This window comes from Lissotriton vulgaris, chromosome 5 (assembly GCF_964263255.1).
Source record: "Lissotriton vulgaris chromosome 5, aLisVul1.2, whole genome shotgun sequence".
In the NCBI taxonomy this organism is placed as follows: Eukaryota; Metazoa; Chordata; class Amphibia; order Caudata; family Salamandridae; genus Lissotriton; species Lissotriton vulgaris.
In genome coordinates this window covers 595,505,505-595,522,992 of record NC_141693.1, presented here as the reverse complement: position 1 = coordinate 595,522,992, position 17,488 = coordinate 595,505,505, and positions in this window count along the sequence as shown.

Below are 17,488 nucleotides of genomic sequence, written 5' to 3'. Positions count from 1 at the left end.
GCGCTACCACATGCAAGACGTCTATAGGAGAGACGGTGTTCATTTCACGAATGAGGGAAACAGAATCTTCCTCTGCAACATCAGGCTCTGCATCGGTACTTGCTTATAAATGCAGAAAACACTCAATTAACACAAGGGCTCTTTTCAGAGCCACCTTATATCAAAGCACTCAAACTTCTGATTTACCTCCTTTTCCACACTCTTGTAAATAGGTGTGCGCGACCGAGTGCGCGCACCCCGTATTTTTTTTTCGGGGAAAAATTATATCTTTTTGCGTTTAAGGGCCTTACTGCACACCCCGAGAAAACCTACGCAGGAAGACAATCTCTACCTTCTCCCCTTTCCATGTTTCAACGCTTTGAAATGAACAATATATTTACTCGCAGTGACAAAATGGCGGACAAAACTTCCTGATTTCCTTCGAATCGAACGTTAACAGAGGTCACGCAGCAAAATTCCGCTCGCGCGCGCAGCCGCTTGGGTGCGCGCACGTGTGCGCGCCTATAGATATATAATTGACTTTAACTTTAATTTTCTCAACAACTACTGAACGGATTTACACCATTCTCAAAAAAGCGTAATCTGCGAACAAGACTCTACAGTTTTGGCAAATTTCTTATAAATTCATTCACCCGTTCGAACTGTAGCCGAGTCTAAAGGTCCTATGGAAAATAACATTGAGAAAACACGTTTTGGGACCCCCCTTATATCTCAGCCCCCACTTGACCAATCCCCCCCCAAACTTTCAGGGAAGGAGTGCAGCGAACCTAGCCATCTTCTTTGAGAAATTCGCAAAGACTCATCCACCAGGGCCAAAGTTATTCCAAATAGAATGTTGAGGATTTCCTATGGAAAACAATCCTAACTATAACTACCTACTGGCGACCGCCAGTAGGTAATATATATATATATATATATATATATATATATATATATATATATATATATATATATATATATATATATATATATATATGTATATTACCTACTGGCGGTCGCCAGTAGGTATATATAGTTAGGATTTTTTCCCTATGGGACTTCTGAAAATTCTATGTCTAATAACTTTGGCGTTTGTGGACGGAATTGGCTGAAATTTTCAGGAAAATGGCACATTTTGTTTCTGAGCAGCCCCAGAAAATTTGGGGGGTGTTCGGCAAGGGGGGGCCGAGAAAAAAGGGGGGTCCCAAAACGCGTTTTTCCCATGTTAATTTCCATAGGGCGGTTGGCCTCACTTTTAGCCCGAACGGCTGAATGGATTTGCACGAAACTTGGCAAAATTGTAGGGACTGTTAGCCCGATGTGCCTTTGCTAGGTCTCAATATATGTGCTTCAGTGGATTTTGAGAAATTAACGTTCAAAATAAGATATATATCTGTAACAGCGCTCCGGGTAGCGCTCCGGTTCGCGTACTTTTCGCGTAACGGAACTTTGCGATGCGAAGCTGATTGGCTTTCCGGTGTCTGTCAACATTCTAAACAGTCCGGAGCGGCCGCCATCTTGTCTCTCTGTAGGATCGAGAGACAAGAGGAGGCCAAAACAAAGGGGGAAATTACCATAAGGGGGCATAGTAGATCCTCGTTGACCCCCTAGGTTTTATGTGGAGGTTTTAAAAGGTCCCAGCAGGCCAAAAAAAAATATATTTTTTTTTTTTGCGTGGTGGTCCTCTCCCCAAAATACTTGTGAAATCACCAAGAAAGCTCCGGGTAAGAGCACAAAATCATTCTTAAGAAATATTTGTTGTAAAAAAAGTATTTCTCCAAAAAATGTTTCAGTCCAGAAAAAGAAAAGCAATTTAAATGGAAAGGAAAGACCAATCAAAAATGTTACTGGTAGAGCAAGAGATAACTCTGTGCATGATAGTAGAAGGAAACAACAGTTTAGGGACATTCGAAAACGAATGTTCCGCAACAGGATAATAGTTAATTTATTAAAAAATATTAAGAAAGGCCAACAGAAAGTGGCATTTTATAAGAAGAAGAAAAATGTAGAGAAAATTATTGATCATGCTTTTGAAATTAAGCGAAAGTTATTTATTTTGGTAATCAATAGAATTAGGAAACTAAGCAAGGTAATTTCTGATTTCAAATCAAATAGTAGATGGAAGAGAGTAGTAAATCGTAGTAACTTTTGTGAAGTTTTTTCCGGAGAATGGATGCATAGTTCAAGTTGTGAGGCATTTTTTAATGAGGAGAGTTATTTTCAGGATAATGATTTGGTGTTTGCAGTTGACACCAGTGGTCGAGCTTATGAAGTGAAGGATGGTTGTCCAGTTGAAAAAGAAAAACTTGTGACAACAGAGACAGACGAGGTGTTAGGTAATGAGGTTTTAGGAAGACGTCCTAAGGGTCCTGTGTACATTTGGAAGTGTAGTTCTATTTGCAGTGTGCGACTGGTTTCCATCAATTTGCTTTGTGATTTTATACTGACATTTAATAAGAAAAGTTTGAAGCAGAAAATGAAGTTGTTGCAAGATTTAGATCCTTGCAGAGTGAGACAAATGACAGGTTTGCATGGTCATTCACTGGCTTGTCTTTCCAGGAGAGTATGCCAGAGTGTTTTTCATCATTTCAGGATGCTAGCAGTGCATCATAATAAAGTGAGAAAATTAGTGAGAATGTTGTATTATGCTAAGAGTCCAGCAATTATGCTTAAACAATTATGTGCTGCTCTTTTGCATGGTTCTGAAATAGATGTCAAGAATATTTGTGAAGAAATTGAGTTTTGTTACTTTGGTAGTAAAGATGAGAATGTTCAAATTGACCCAGAAGTAGAGGGTAATGTTGAAGATAATGTACATGTTTCTAGTACAGATAAATTTCAGAAGGAAATTGCCACGTTTCAGATGAAATCAAGTGAGAGGCCTAATTTCACTTGTGTGTGTTGTCGACGCACTTATTACAAGAATCAGACTAAGTTAGTGGATTTATATGCAAAAAGTGAAAGGGAAAATAATAGTGAATGGAAGGATTTTGCCACATACTTGATGGTAGAAAATTATTTTGATTTGGGATCGGGTCAATGTGTATGTACTTATTGTTGTAACAAATTAAACCAAAACCAGATGCCTGCTAGGGCGGTTCATAATAATCTGGAATTGGTTGAGGTTCCTTCTGAATTGAAGGATTTAAATACTTATGAATCTATTTTGATTCAAAGTATCCATCCCTTTCAGGCTATTGTAAGAATGGAGCCAAAGACAGGGAAGTTGCCTCCATCAGATTTACAGAGAGGATTAAAGGGAAGAGTTGTTTATTTGCCTCTAGATTTGAACAAAAACATTAACACAATTGGAGTAGAAAAAGTGGAAGAGGAACCTCTGGTTATCTTGGTTAATGGGGTTCCGACAAAGAATAAGAAAATATGGCAAGATTTAGTGGATGTTAGGAAAGTCAAAAAGGCAACATTGTATTTGAAGAAAAATAATAAGTACTATATAAATGTATATGTTGCAGAAGAGGAAGTAAGTGATGAAGAGGATAGCGATTTGTGTGCTGGCCAAATTGAGAAAGTAGAGGCCTCTAAAAGTGAAGAAATATATGAACATTATAGTGTTCATCCTTTGCATTCCAAGGAAGTCATGGGGAATGCAATTGAGTTGTTTCAAATGAAACAAGCCAAAGGGAGTCCCATTAGTGTTTGGGAGGAAAGTTTGGAAGCTCGGTGTTTCCCACAGCTATTTCCAACAGGTCAAGGAGGAAGATATGATGAGCGACCTCATCAAATTCCTGCGTCTGAATACCGGACTTTACGATTGTATGTAGAAGATCCTAGGTTTCGTCAATGCATTCCCTATTTGTTTCATCTCCTGTTTGAAAGCGATCTGTCTGGACTGTTATATGCAGTGAACCACATCTTAAAAAGTGGTATACAGATGCGAAACATCTCGGCAAGTGACTTTATGCATAAAGTCAATGTCCAAGACAGTATTTTGGATTCTCACCTAATTAATCTCATGGCGTGTCAGCGTGGTACTAATGAGTACTGGTACCGTCGTCATGGTGATTTAAAATGTATGCTGAGGAACTTAGGAACTCCAACATGGTTCCTTACTCTGAGCTGTGCCGAGTGTGGCTGGGAAGACTTACTTAAATTTCTACGAGAGGCAAATGGAAATATTGAAAACATTGAATTCAAGACACCTGGAGAACTGTGTTCTTTGGATCCAGTGAATGTATGCAGGTACTTCAATCATAGATTTGAAGCTATGATGTCTTTCATCACAAATAAGAAGAATCCACCTCTTGGAGAGGTGTTGGATTTCTTCTGGAGAAAGGAGTACCAAGCAAGAGGTGCTCCTCATATACATATGTTGTTGTGGATCAAGGATGCATCTAAATTTGGAACAGATCCGGATGACTTAGTGATGAATTTCATAGAACAGTATTCTACGTGTGCTGTTCCAAACGCAACGGAGAAGAAAAGCCTAAGAGAACAAGTTCTACGTTTCCAAAGCCATCGTTGTGGAAAGTACTGTCGTCGTAAATTCAGAAACAAGGACAAGTTCTACACCAAATGTCGTTTCAACTTTCCACGACCGGTGATTTCTAAAGGAAGAGTGAACAGTTTGATGTCTTCGCTGTGACATAATGTGACGAGGAAATCACCCAAAAATACATACAATTTGAAAAGGAACGAAGAGTCCAAGTACATCAACGACTACAACCCAGTGATTTTGTCCATGTGGAATGCTAACATGGATATACAGTTTGTGGCTGACAACTGTATGGCTGTGGCTCGGTATGTGACATCTTACATCACCAAAAAAGAAAAGACAGAACTGAAGGATATGTGGGAGGACATTTCCCATGAAAAGAGCCTCAGCAAGAAGTTGTACAGTTTCAGTCTGAAGATGTTGTCGCATCGAGAAATCGGAGCTTACGAATGTTCTGACCGGTTGTCTTCAGCAAGTCTCTATGCCAAATCCAGGAGTATCGTTTGGGCGAGTCTTGGTCTTGCTGCAACGCGAAATCGAGTTCTGAAACCTGTCCGGAAATTGAGTATTTGGCAGAAAAGGAACCAAACAGTACCGACATTTTGAAGACCAACATGTTGGATACATATTATCCAAATCGAAGCAGTCACCTTGAGAATGTTTGTCTATATGAGGTTCTACAAAATTATATATTCAAGAGGAACATCAAAGAAGATATTGAGAAAGGAGTGTATGCTGTAATTGGAAGTGAGGGATGTCTGGTCAAGCAAAGAAAATGCCAATTAGTAAACCATCGAAAATTGAGTGGCGAATCTCCAGAAAAAAAGGAGTTTTTCTATTTAGCACTTTTGCAACTTTTCAAGCCTTGGCGTGCAGAAGAGGAACTGCTTGGAGATTTCCTCTGTTACGAAGACTTTCACTGCTGCTAAGGAGACCATAGAATGTCCTGCTTTTCCCAAATATAAGAAATGTTGACTTTGGAAATTGAGCAGGAAGCAACGATTGCAGCCGAGATTGCCAGAGACAGTTCTCAGGACAGTCAGAGTTCTGTTTCATTGAGTCAGGATCCACTAGGAGGACCTATTATCGAAAATGAAGCTGCCACTGCTATGAATGAAGTGGAAAGAGCCATGGCACATGCTCAGGAGGATGCAGTTAACTTAGAAGACTTGGCAAAACAACTCAACGTTGAGCAGAGGAAAATATATGATGAAGTTACCAAGCAAATTGAGCATAGATTAAGTCATGAGAAGAAAGAGTGCTCATGTACATCGTTGAAGCCTGTCCGACTGTACGTGAGTGGAGAAGCGGGAACTGGAAAAAGTTTCCTCATTAAAGCAATTTCATGTTATTTGCAGGAAAGGACTGAGACATCGTTGTCTTGTGTTGTTACCGCTCCTACTGGACTGGCAGCACATAACATTAAAGGTATTACTTTGCATCGTCTACTGATGCTGCCAGTGGAGCATGACAACAAATTACAATACCACAAGTTATCTGGGGATGCTTGTTGTGAAGTTTCAAGAGACTTGAGGAAAATGAAACTTCTTATCATTGACAAAGTAAGCATGGTTTCCAATGTCATGCTTGCCTTTGTGCATTTGAGAATGCAAGAAGTTCTTAAAACTGAGTATGATGTGTTATTTGGTGGCAAACACATCATTGTTTTCGGAGATCTTCTGCAGCTGACACCAGTAAAAGGACAACCTGTGTTCAAAATACTCACGCATGAAGATACCAGGAAGTGCCTAGGGAGCATTTGCAACGTCAATATATGGTTAAAATTCAATTATGCTGTACTGCATGAAAATATGCGTCAGGCGAAGGATGAAGATTACAAGAATATTCTACAAGATATTAGAATTGGAAAAGTGACCGAGCATGGGAAAGAAGCTTTGAATGCACGATTACTGTCAAATTTATATCCCGAACAAGACATTGTGCCTGAGAATATTTTTCAGAAAATTACTGAGAAGAAATCCGGAATATGTTTGATGCCAACTCTTGCAGAATGTGCCATCTTCAACAACAAAATGTTGAATTTAGAAAAGCAAGAGATTGTGAAACTTGAAGCTATTGACAGAATAGAGCATATGGGATCAACAATTATTTTGTCTGAGAATTTGAAATCAAAATTGGATTCATTAGAGAAGACTATATCTAAAACAGCGGGTTTTGAAAAGACTTTGAATGTGTGTTTAAATTGCCGAATCATTTTGAGAAGGAATTTACATGTTGAAAGAGGTCTGGTAAATGGATCAATGGGTAATGTTGTTGATTTTGAGAAATACAGAAATAGAGATGGAATTGAATTTTTAAAAATTAAATTTGATGGCATTGAGGAAGTACAGCTAATTGGTCGTTGTTCTGCTAGGTTTTTGCTTGTTAAAGACTTAGTGTAGATAGTGCATTGGTGAATATTGGCAGTTCTGTGTTCAAGGAGGGTATGGCATATGTGGCATTGTCACGAGTTAGAACTTTATCGGGATTGTACTTGATTGACTGTGATGTCACAAACATTTGTGCGGATCTAGATTGTGTTAAGGAATACAATAGGTTAAGAAAAGAGTATGCGCCACATTTGCCTCAATATCCTTTGTTTGAGAAACGTGTGGTAGGCCGGAAACGAAGAAATATCACTAATAGTAGGGAGGTTGTAGCAAAAAGCCCAAAAGTCGATGAACCGAAAATTGTAAGCAGAAAGAAAGTGGATTCTGTTGAAGATGTTGTCGGTTTTCAATTTGAAAACAGTTCTGGTGTCAACTGCTATGCAAAGGTAGTGGTTAATGTTCTCTTTTCACTAGAGACTTTAAAAGAACAGATTGTGTTCAATTCGGAACAAAGTTTATGCTGTTTGTTGAATTCTGTGTTAGAGAAATGTAGCACTGATCGAACAAAAGTAGAAAGTGTGTCTGAAGTTCGTTATCTGTTAGATGAATGTTCAGGTCAAACAGACTTCTCTGAAAATAATCAGCAGGATTGTCAGGAGTTTTTAATGTATATGCTTGATGTATTGCAAGATGAGGGTATAGATGTAGATCACCTGTTTGGGCTTTCTTATCAATGGCAGCATGACTGTGAGAACTGTATAGTATCAAGTACTACTAGTGTAGACTCAGAAAGATTTATATATTTAACTTTGCCAGACAGTAAATCAGTCTCCTTTAATAAGCTAGTAAATGCAGCTGATCACAACATGGAGTGTAGCCAATGTAAATCTGAAATTATGTCAACATTATTTATACGAAGATATGGCCAGTATGTCATTTTAATGATCCAACGATGTAGGCCTGATGGATCAAAATTGTCAACTTTAATAAAAAAATGTGTTGCTTCTCAGCTGTCAATATCAGGAAGGACTTTTGTAACTGTAGCAATTATCTATCACGATGGTCCTTCAACAACATCAGGACATTACACAGCTTATTTAAAGTCTCGAAACGGCTGGTCATTCTGCAACGATTCTGTTGTAACTTTCAAAAAAAAATTGCCGTTTGACCTTAAAAATTCTTACCTGAAGTTTTTAAAACCAAAATTTTAAGGAAAGAATCTCGGGATTTCCTCTGAGGAATTGCAAAAGGTTCATGAAGTAGAGGGAATGTAAGTCTGCAATGCTGTCTAGATTATTGGTCCAAAACTTTTAATTATAATGTCAATTTAAAAATCCAACTATATAAACCTGATGCAAGTAAGTCTGCTTCATAGTAAGCAGTATCAGTGTCATAGGAAAAGGAGAACATGAGTGAGAAAGAAGGGTAAGATATTAGTAGTCCAGGATTGTGAAAGTAATCTAAAATGTTTTCTTTATGAAAGTTGCGAAAATAGAAAATGACGGGATTTCATTATAAGAATTACAAGAGTTGAAAAGCGCTGCAACATGATTTGGCCAAGTGGAAACATGTGGTAGAATGTGAGAAGTCTTTTATTGTATGTAACATATTTTTCAAAAAGATGGAGGTTTTCTTTCAGAAAGTGGCGGGCTGAAAATATTTATAGCACAACAGAGTGTACGCTGTTCATAGGACATCCTTCGACGTTATGGAAAGTAAGTTAATTTTAAGGAGTTTTGAATTCAGATTTCTTAGGTTGTATGTTTTTTTTTAAACACAATCATTTTGATTGTGTTTTTTTTCCCCGCTGTTACATGATGAATACCTTCAAGTCACTGATTTAAGTGAAATTTGATACATTCTGAGAACAGCAAAAATAAACCATTTAACATGTATAATTAATGTTCTACTTTTTGTACTTATGATATACATTTAGAAATGTGAGGTAGATATGGAGAAACTGAGGCTTCTGTAAGTGTCAAAGTTAATGCTTACAGTGCTGCACTTCTGGGTACTGTTTTTTTTTTAAAACTGAATAGGCCTCACCTTAAAGAAACCTCTTGAAAGGACACATCTTATTTGCATCCTGAAACAATCATTTAAAATGTTAGACACAATTTTATGGTGGCTTTACATCTTTTTTGCGCTGCTATTGCATCACTATTGTGAGACATCAGCAGTGCAAAAGATGCACCATGTTCCAAAATAGGCCTCACTTCATCAGCATCAAGATACTGTTTGTTTAAAATATATATCTTTAGGATTGTGTAGGGGACGTAGAGCAGCAGAGGCTTCTGTAAATGTCAAAGTTGTTGAAAAATTGTTTCTTCTTGAACCTTTTCCCTTGTCTTTTCAAATTTTTAAATACATGTTTTAATATTTTTGAAATGTTTGTTCTCTCTTTTACAGATTGAAAGTATGAAAAAATATTTGAAAAAGTTAACAAGAATTATAAGGTAAATGTTTTCTACTCTTTTTACCCGCAATCCACTGCTGATGATGTCACTGACTATGTCATGAATGATGTAATAAGTGGACATGACTTACTTCATTGGTAGGCCTTCACATGTATTAATGCATACACTGCTGAATTTCTGCGTACTGTTTCATATGCTGGACTACATCTGCACTATGAGATACCTAAGCAAAGGCAACACAGGTGATGTGATTGTGAAATGAGCAAAAGAAACTCCACGTTTTTCAATTACATTACTTGTGTTTTCTAAGTTTACGAATGACATTGTGCAGATGAAGTTTAGGTCTGTCGATGGACACAGAAGAGGTCTGGCCGTTGTTCAAGAGTGAAGTGGACATTTTTTACTTCAATGGTAGGCCTTCACATGTATTATCTCCTCTGTATTCTTCAACAAGCATAAATTTGATATGCAACCCTGAGTAGGCCTCACCTTAAACAAACTTTTGGAGAGGACACACCTTATCGTCATCCTGAATCAATCATTTAATCTATCACATTTAACATCTATTAGTTCTACTGCTTCATTTCTTTAATCCTTACTTTCCTGCGTTTGCTACTTCCCTCATTCCTTTCTCTATTACTTACTCATTCTACTCCTTCCAGTATTTTTCTCAGTCCCTCTCTTCTCATACTTCTTCATTCTTATTCACTCATTCTGTCTCTATTAATGTTACTGTTTCTGAATGATCTCAAAAAATTTTTTAAAACAAGAACAGTAAGTATAAGGGTAGGAAACAGACAGTTATGTTACAAGAAAGACAGCTATAGGAAGTAAACAAAAGATACTGTTACTCGCAATCCACTGCTGATGATGTCACTGACCATGTCAAGAATGATGTAATATGTGACATGATCAGAAGTGGATTGCGGGTAACAGTATCTTTTCTTTACTCCCTATAGCTGTCTTTCTTGTAACATAACTGTCTGTTTCCTTCCCTTATACTTACTGTTCTTTTTAAAAAAAAAAATTTTTGGGTCGCTCCTGGTTCGCGTACCGGAGTGCGAACTGGGAGCGAACTAAAAGAAATAGAGGTTGGCAAAGTTTCAAAAATTCTACCAATTTTTTTTATAATGGGGAGGTAGTTCTGAAAAGAACTTTTTTTTTGGTTTTTGTTGTTTTAAATTTTTTTTATTATTTTTCTGAACATTTTTTATATATTTTTTGTTTTTTCTGAACATTTTGTAATTTTTTTGTTTTTTGGGGGGGAGGGGGGAAACAAAAATGATTAATTGAAAAGGGCTCAACAGGAGCAACGAAAAAAAGAAGAATTTATTTTTTGGGGCGTTTCGGGCAAACATGATTATTGATAGCTTTCACTATAAGAGTAATGCTACTTTCTCGGTAGCATATTAATTGGTTACACCGCACGCACACTTGCTTTACTTCCCCCAAGTCCATTTGAATGTTCGGGACCACCTCCCTCGCCTCTGGTCCCGATACTTCTTGGACAACAGATCTTCTCGCCATTGCCGGGGGATTTTGCTGTTCATCACGAAGCTGGGCAGCACTATAATTGTTTGGGTGCCACCTACTCATATGCCTGTGCATCGTGTAATTTCCGAAGCTGTATTTCTTGTCAGTCCCCCTTGAAAGTCGATCGTCGCAAATACGGCAAAACACATATCTGGCATTGACTTTTTTTTGCCCTTCTGGAAATTTAAAAAATTGCCAGATGTAGTTTTCTTTTCTATTGTATCTCCTGGGCTCCTCTGGCAAAAACTCAGGCTCTTCCTGTTCTTCCTCCTCTTCTTGATCTTCCTCTTCTTCTATGATTGCTTGAGCAGGTGGTCCTCTCTTCCCATGAGGAGGTGGAGGTGGTGGTGGGGGTACACTAGCTAAAGCAACTATTGAAGCCATTGCTCAACAATGAAAAAGGGACTTTCTCTCACCAAGATGAAAGTCAGAGTGAGGAAAGAAGGAGGGGTTTTCATCATTTGGGAAAAGCAAAAGTTCTAAACCAATGAAAAGTGTTAATTTTAGATCACATGACCTAGTGTTACATCATTAGGAAACCAAAAGTGAAATGAACCAATGAAAAGTGTTATTACCGAGTCACATGACCTGCTGTGTTTACGTTTCGCGCTTTGCTCCGCTTTCCGGTCCGCTTCCGGGTCCGCTAACTTGGCGCGTCCAATGACGTATTATGCGACAACGCAAAACGTCATGCTAACGTAACAGTTACGCTAAAGGAACGTTTACCGGTTCGCGGACCGAGCCGCGGCTTTAAATTGAGCTAACGGGAAGCTGACCGGTTCGCGGACTGGGAGCGAAACATAAAAAAATTTTAAAAAAAAAATTGTCTAAAAAACATGTAAAATATATTTTAAGATTTAAAGAAGAATACATTTTACAGCTACAGATATTAGCTTTTAAAAAACCATTGAAATCCAATGAAAAAACCATAGGTTATAGACCATATATAGTTAGGAATTAGCATTTACAAAACCTTGAAAATTCACTGAAAAAACCATAGGTTATAGACCATATATAGTTAGGAATTCGCATTTACAAAACCTTATTTTACTCACACAAAACCATTGAAATTCCATATATAGTTAGTTGCACTAACTATATATCGCGCACCCGCAATCCACTGCTGATGATGTCACATATTACATCATTCATGACATGGTCAGTGACATCACTGATGACATCACTGATGACATCTCAAATGACATCACTGATGACATCACTGATGACATCTCATTTGACATTACTGATCACATCACTGATGATATCATTCATGTGATAATACGATGAACCTCTTCAGACTCTAATATAACCTTAGATACAATCAGTGTAAACAGACACTCACAGACTGTCACTCATCCATGGAGTTACTCACACACCTAGTCAGTCATGCAAAGAATCAATCACACCTCCATTTCCTCAACTATACAGTTATACACACCTTACTTATTCAAACATATACTAACTCATATTTACTCTCTTATACAATCCCTGATACAAGTTCACAATGATCCATACAGCCACTCACACATTCACTGGCTCTTATGCAGAGTTATTTATATATGTCAACTCTTACATGTACTGTGTTTTACATATGTACTTACTTTAACATGTAGCACTGAGATATCCATTCACTCACCAATACACTCATGCACACAGTCAACCGCTCATACAGCTGTTTCCACATGCACTTTTGAACCCATACATCTAGTGAATCAACTGCTCACACATCAATGCACAGAGTCATACACCTCCCAGCCACCCACACATACACTCAGTCTCCCATACAAATAATGGGCAACCAATCAATATCCCATATAGTTACTCATATAGCTACTGATCAACACATGCACAGTTTACAGAACAACAGACATAATGATGCACAAATTAAGACAGTTTAGTCACTAACCCATGCACTCAGTGAGACACATTTAATCACTCACTCATACAGTCAGTCATGCACCTACTAAATCCTTCATCCAGACACTTATACATCCACTCATTCTTCAATATGTAAGACATATTTTAACTTTACAGAAACATACAGTCACTGGATGTTGTCATCAGTGATGTCATCAGGCCATGGGGGCGTGGCTAGCTGGCCAACATGGCGGACGGAGTTTGCTAGTGCTCCGATGCCGCTGGGGGAGAAACGATCCTGTCGCCCACGCCGAGGGGCCGATTCAGTCTGAGTGCAGCTGTGTCCTACAGATCCTGCACCCCGCCTGCCTCGCTGCAAATCCTGGGGCTCTGGCGGCTGGTGCCTCGGAGTTACGCCGTGGTCGGGGGTGAGGCCTGGTGTCACGCTGCGGACCGGGGGACTCGAGTAGCAGCGGTGCCCGGAGGACGAGGGCTGGAAGGTGGCGGCGCGCCGGGGGCCCCGTGACCGGAAGTGCACCCCTGGATCGGGAACCCCGACCCCGCGACAGCCGAGAAAGGCAGGCGACACCCTGCGACCCCGGGTGCCGGGGGAAAGGACGGAGACTGCGGACGGCCTTGAGCGGCGGACTGAGGCGCCGGAGTGCTGTGACCCGTGTGTTCCCGCCGGCTGAGCTACCCCCTGCCCGCGAGGGCCGAAGGTGAGAGGTCCGGGGAGGTGCGGAGGGGCCAGGTGTGGCGCTGCTGCCCCACATCCAGCTGAGGGCGGACTACATTCGGCAGGGACCCCTGGACTGAGGAACGGGTCCGGCCGGGACGCCCTGATAGCCCGGCTGCAGCGAGGTGGTGCCTGGGCCTCCCCCTGGGGCGAGCTGGAGACTGGGACGCCTGGAGGGGAGCTGATCCTACCCCCGGAGCGACATAACTACTCCATTGCCGGCTGGGCCCCAATCACGAGGCACCGGACCGGTGTGGCTGATCCGGACGGGGTGGCACCCACTAGATCCTGCTGCTGTTCTTGGGCCCTTGCTGTGAGCTGGCAGGAGAGAGAAGGAGATAGCGCCTCAGGGTGAGCGGCGCTGCGGTGGGCCCCGACGCCCCTATTAGCTGAGCCCCCCCCCCCCCCCCCTTAACAGGGCCAAGGCGGCCTTCGCCGGCTACCCCAGGTAGTGGATGCTGGGGGCGACCTGCAGGGGGGCAACAGACGAACCTCGGACGGCTGGAGATCGCCTGCGGACGCGACCCTACCGCCGTCTGGACACCGGGCGCTTAACATGGGGCGCAAAGGCTTGAAGAACGCGGAGGGCAAGGAGGGGCCAGGCATGGGCCCTGCTCCAGGTGTGAACCCCGGGGGCTCTGCGCCACTGACGCTGGCTTCCACCCTTTCAGAGAGTCAGCAAGGTGATAAGCTGGACCTTATACTTAAAGAGATCAGGGACTCCAGAGCTGTGATGGAGACGCAGATGGGTACCCTCACCACTAATCTCTCCTTGCTTAAGGCGGACCATGAGAAATTAGCGGACAAAGTGGAGGATCATGGTCTGTCGCTGGCTGAAATTGCCCCGGCGGTGGCGGAGCACACGGACTCTATCCAGCTGATTCAGCGTCAAGTCAAGACCCTGATGGACCGCGTGGAGGATGCGGAAGGGCGTAATCGACGCAATAACATCCGCGTTATTGGCCTGCCGGAACGAAGCGAGGGATCCCGTCCGGCGGAGTTCATGGAACAATGGTTCCAAGATAACGTCGCCCCTGAAGGCCTTTCACCGTTCTTTTGTGTCGAGAGAGCCCATAGGATCCCAACAGGACAACCTAAACCGGGCCAACCGCCAAGACCGCTCATTGTCCGGATCCTGAATTACCGGGACAGAGACATGCTGTTGAACCAGGCCAGAATAAAATCGGTCATACCGTGGGAGAATAAAAGAATATCATTATACCCAGACTACACCACTCAAGTGCAAAAACAACGGTCATCATACTATGAGGTGAAACAGAAACTCCAAAAGGCGAAGTTACGGTATGCCTTACTGTTCCCTGCGCGCCTGAAGGTGATCCATGACAAGAAAACTCACTTTTTCGAAAGTCCCACAGATGTGGAAGAGTGGATGGAGGTGATGGACATTGAGGAACGGCTGGACCCAACACAGGATTCTACGGATGCTGAGTCCAAAGTTGGCCAGAATCAGGAAGACAACGGGGACGGCGCCCGACGCACTCACCCAAGACAGCGTAAACCGACTGCCCATCAGCAAAAGCAGGGACAGATGGAGGCAGTGGCAGCGGTGGGCACCTTCAGGGAGGACCGGGAGACAATTCATACGGATACCGAAGATAGCACAGTCCACTCGGACTCGGACAATAGTATGGTCCTGTTCCCGACGGTGACACCTGGAACCGCGGACGATCTCATGGACAATGCCCAAGAGTAATATCTCCTGTGGACTGGACCTAAAAAGCTTGAGTACACCACAATATCCTTTTATGTGCAGATTGGGGGGGGCGGTGGGGGGAGGGGGAGAGAGATGGACTGTGTTTGCTCTGGCAATATGGGTGGCCCTTCTCTGATGGCGGACACTACGTGCCCCACCCTTGGGTGGGGTGGGAGCCTCGGGTGTGAAGACTGCGAGATATGAACCCTGTATCTCCTATGATCCTGTGGCGCTTGGCAGCTGTTCACTGGCTGCACCAGTATGGGGCCACCCCTGTATTTTCCCCCCCCCCCCCCCTGCCCCCTTCCTCTTCCCCCCCCCCTACCACGAGATGTGGCTACACTTGTCGAATAATGCTGATGGAACTCTCCCAGCGGCGCCGTTGAGCCGGCGGCTTGATCGGACATGGCACTAAGGACACGGCCAGAGCTTGACCGACCCCCCACTAGCGTATGCAACGTTATCTGTTTTATTATGTTATACAGTTTATTGTTCGGCACAGCGGAGTTCAGAGGCTGCGCCTCCACAGTTGGGGTTTGGGATAGGGTGGGTACTGTCTCCTGGTTGACACGGGCGAGTCACTCACTGGGACATATGGGAACACTCATTGCGACACCTACACGGGGTTATGGCTGACGTACAGGGTAGGTATAGGCTGGTCACCTGGAATGTGAGAGGGCTGGGGGCAGTGCAGAAGAGACACAGGGTGCATGCTTTCCTGCTGCGACAAAAGGCACATATAGTGTTCTTGCAGGAGTCACACTTGACACACTCCGAAGCACTCCTGCTGCGGAAGAAATGGAGAGGCACTGTATTCTCTACCACGTACTCTGCATTCTCCAGAGGGGCCACGATATGGGTACGTCATGGTACTCCTTTTGTGGAACTGGAGAGGCGGACTGACGACCAAGGACGCTACGTACTAGTGAGAGGTACCCTAGACGGGGAAGTGGTAGTGCTGGGCAGCATCTACGCCCCGAATTTCGACCAAGATAAGTTTTTAGCTAAGATGGGCCGGGCTCTGGCGGACTGGGCGGACGTCCCCTGGATCCTGGGAGGTGACTGGAACATGGTCTTAGACGTGACCCTTGATAGGTCACACCCCCCCCTTCAGGCAGCGGGAACACATAAACTATCTGAATTGTTTGGAACATGGCTTCGGGGCTGGGGATTGGTTGACACCTGGCGCACATTGCACCCGACACATAAAGAATATTCATACTACTCCCCTGTACACCACCTGCACACCAGACTGGACAGATTTGTATGCTCCAGCTCCCTCGCGGCCAGATGCGACGCAGCAGATTATCTGGCTAAAACGTTCTCGGACCACCGGCCGTTGACACTCGACCTACACTGGGGTAGAATACCCTCGCCTGTCCCTACCTGGAGGCTTAACCCTGCGTTGCTTGCGGATGGCCCGTTTCACTCATATATAGCTGAGGCCTTAACTGGCTACTTCGATACAAACTGGGACTCTGCGTCCTCGAACTTAGTGGTGTGGGACGCAATGAAAACCGTAATTCGGGGGGCTGCTATAGGCCGCCTGGTGGGAGCCAGACAGGAGATTCATAGTAAACTGTGCGAGGTAGAGACGCGGTTAAGTGACCTGGAAAACGCGGTGGGGCAGGACCCTGACCGCCGACCGGATCTGCAGCAGTGTAATATCGAACATGCTGAACTACTGGAGACCCTGAGGGTGATGGACTACGGAGCCTATTTGAAACGGCAACAGTCAGAGGCAGATAGGTCCGGTGCTCTGCTCGCCCGGCTGGTCCGGGATGCCCCTGAGAGCCCTACAATAACGTCTATCCGGAACGCGGCAGGTGATCTGATACACACTCAAATGGGTATTAATACTGTGTTTAAGACACACCTGGAGACCCTCTATGCTCCCCCCTCTGTCGAGGACAGGGACGAAATGACGGAATTCCTGGATGACTTGACGCTCCCAGTGCTGGCCCCGGGAGTCCAGGCGGCTCTAGCCGGGCCTATAACACAGCAGGAAATAAAGGTAGCGATCCACTCACTTAACCGGGGTAAAACCCCGGGTATGGATGGCCTACCAGGGGAATTTTATCAATCATATACTGATGTGTTGGCCCCTGTTCTGGAGAAAATATACCTCACTGCGTACGAGGCTGGCCATCTCCCGGCTACCACCATGCAGGCCTTGGTGATTTCGATCCCGAAACCCGGTAGGGACCCTCAGGATGTAGGTAACTACAGGCCCCTCTCTATGCTCTCCACGGAGTATAAGATTCTCAGTAAAGCTATTGCCTTGAGGATCCAACATCACCTCCCTGGCCTGATCCATACCGATCAATGCGGCTTCCTCCCGGAGAGGAGTACCTCCCAAAACTCGAGGCGACTCCACGCCCTCATGACAACTACACCCCACAATCTGCCACACGCGGGCTGCATAGCCCTAGACCTCCGTCAGGCGTTTGACTCTTTGACGTGGAATTT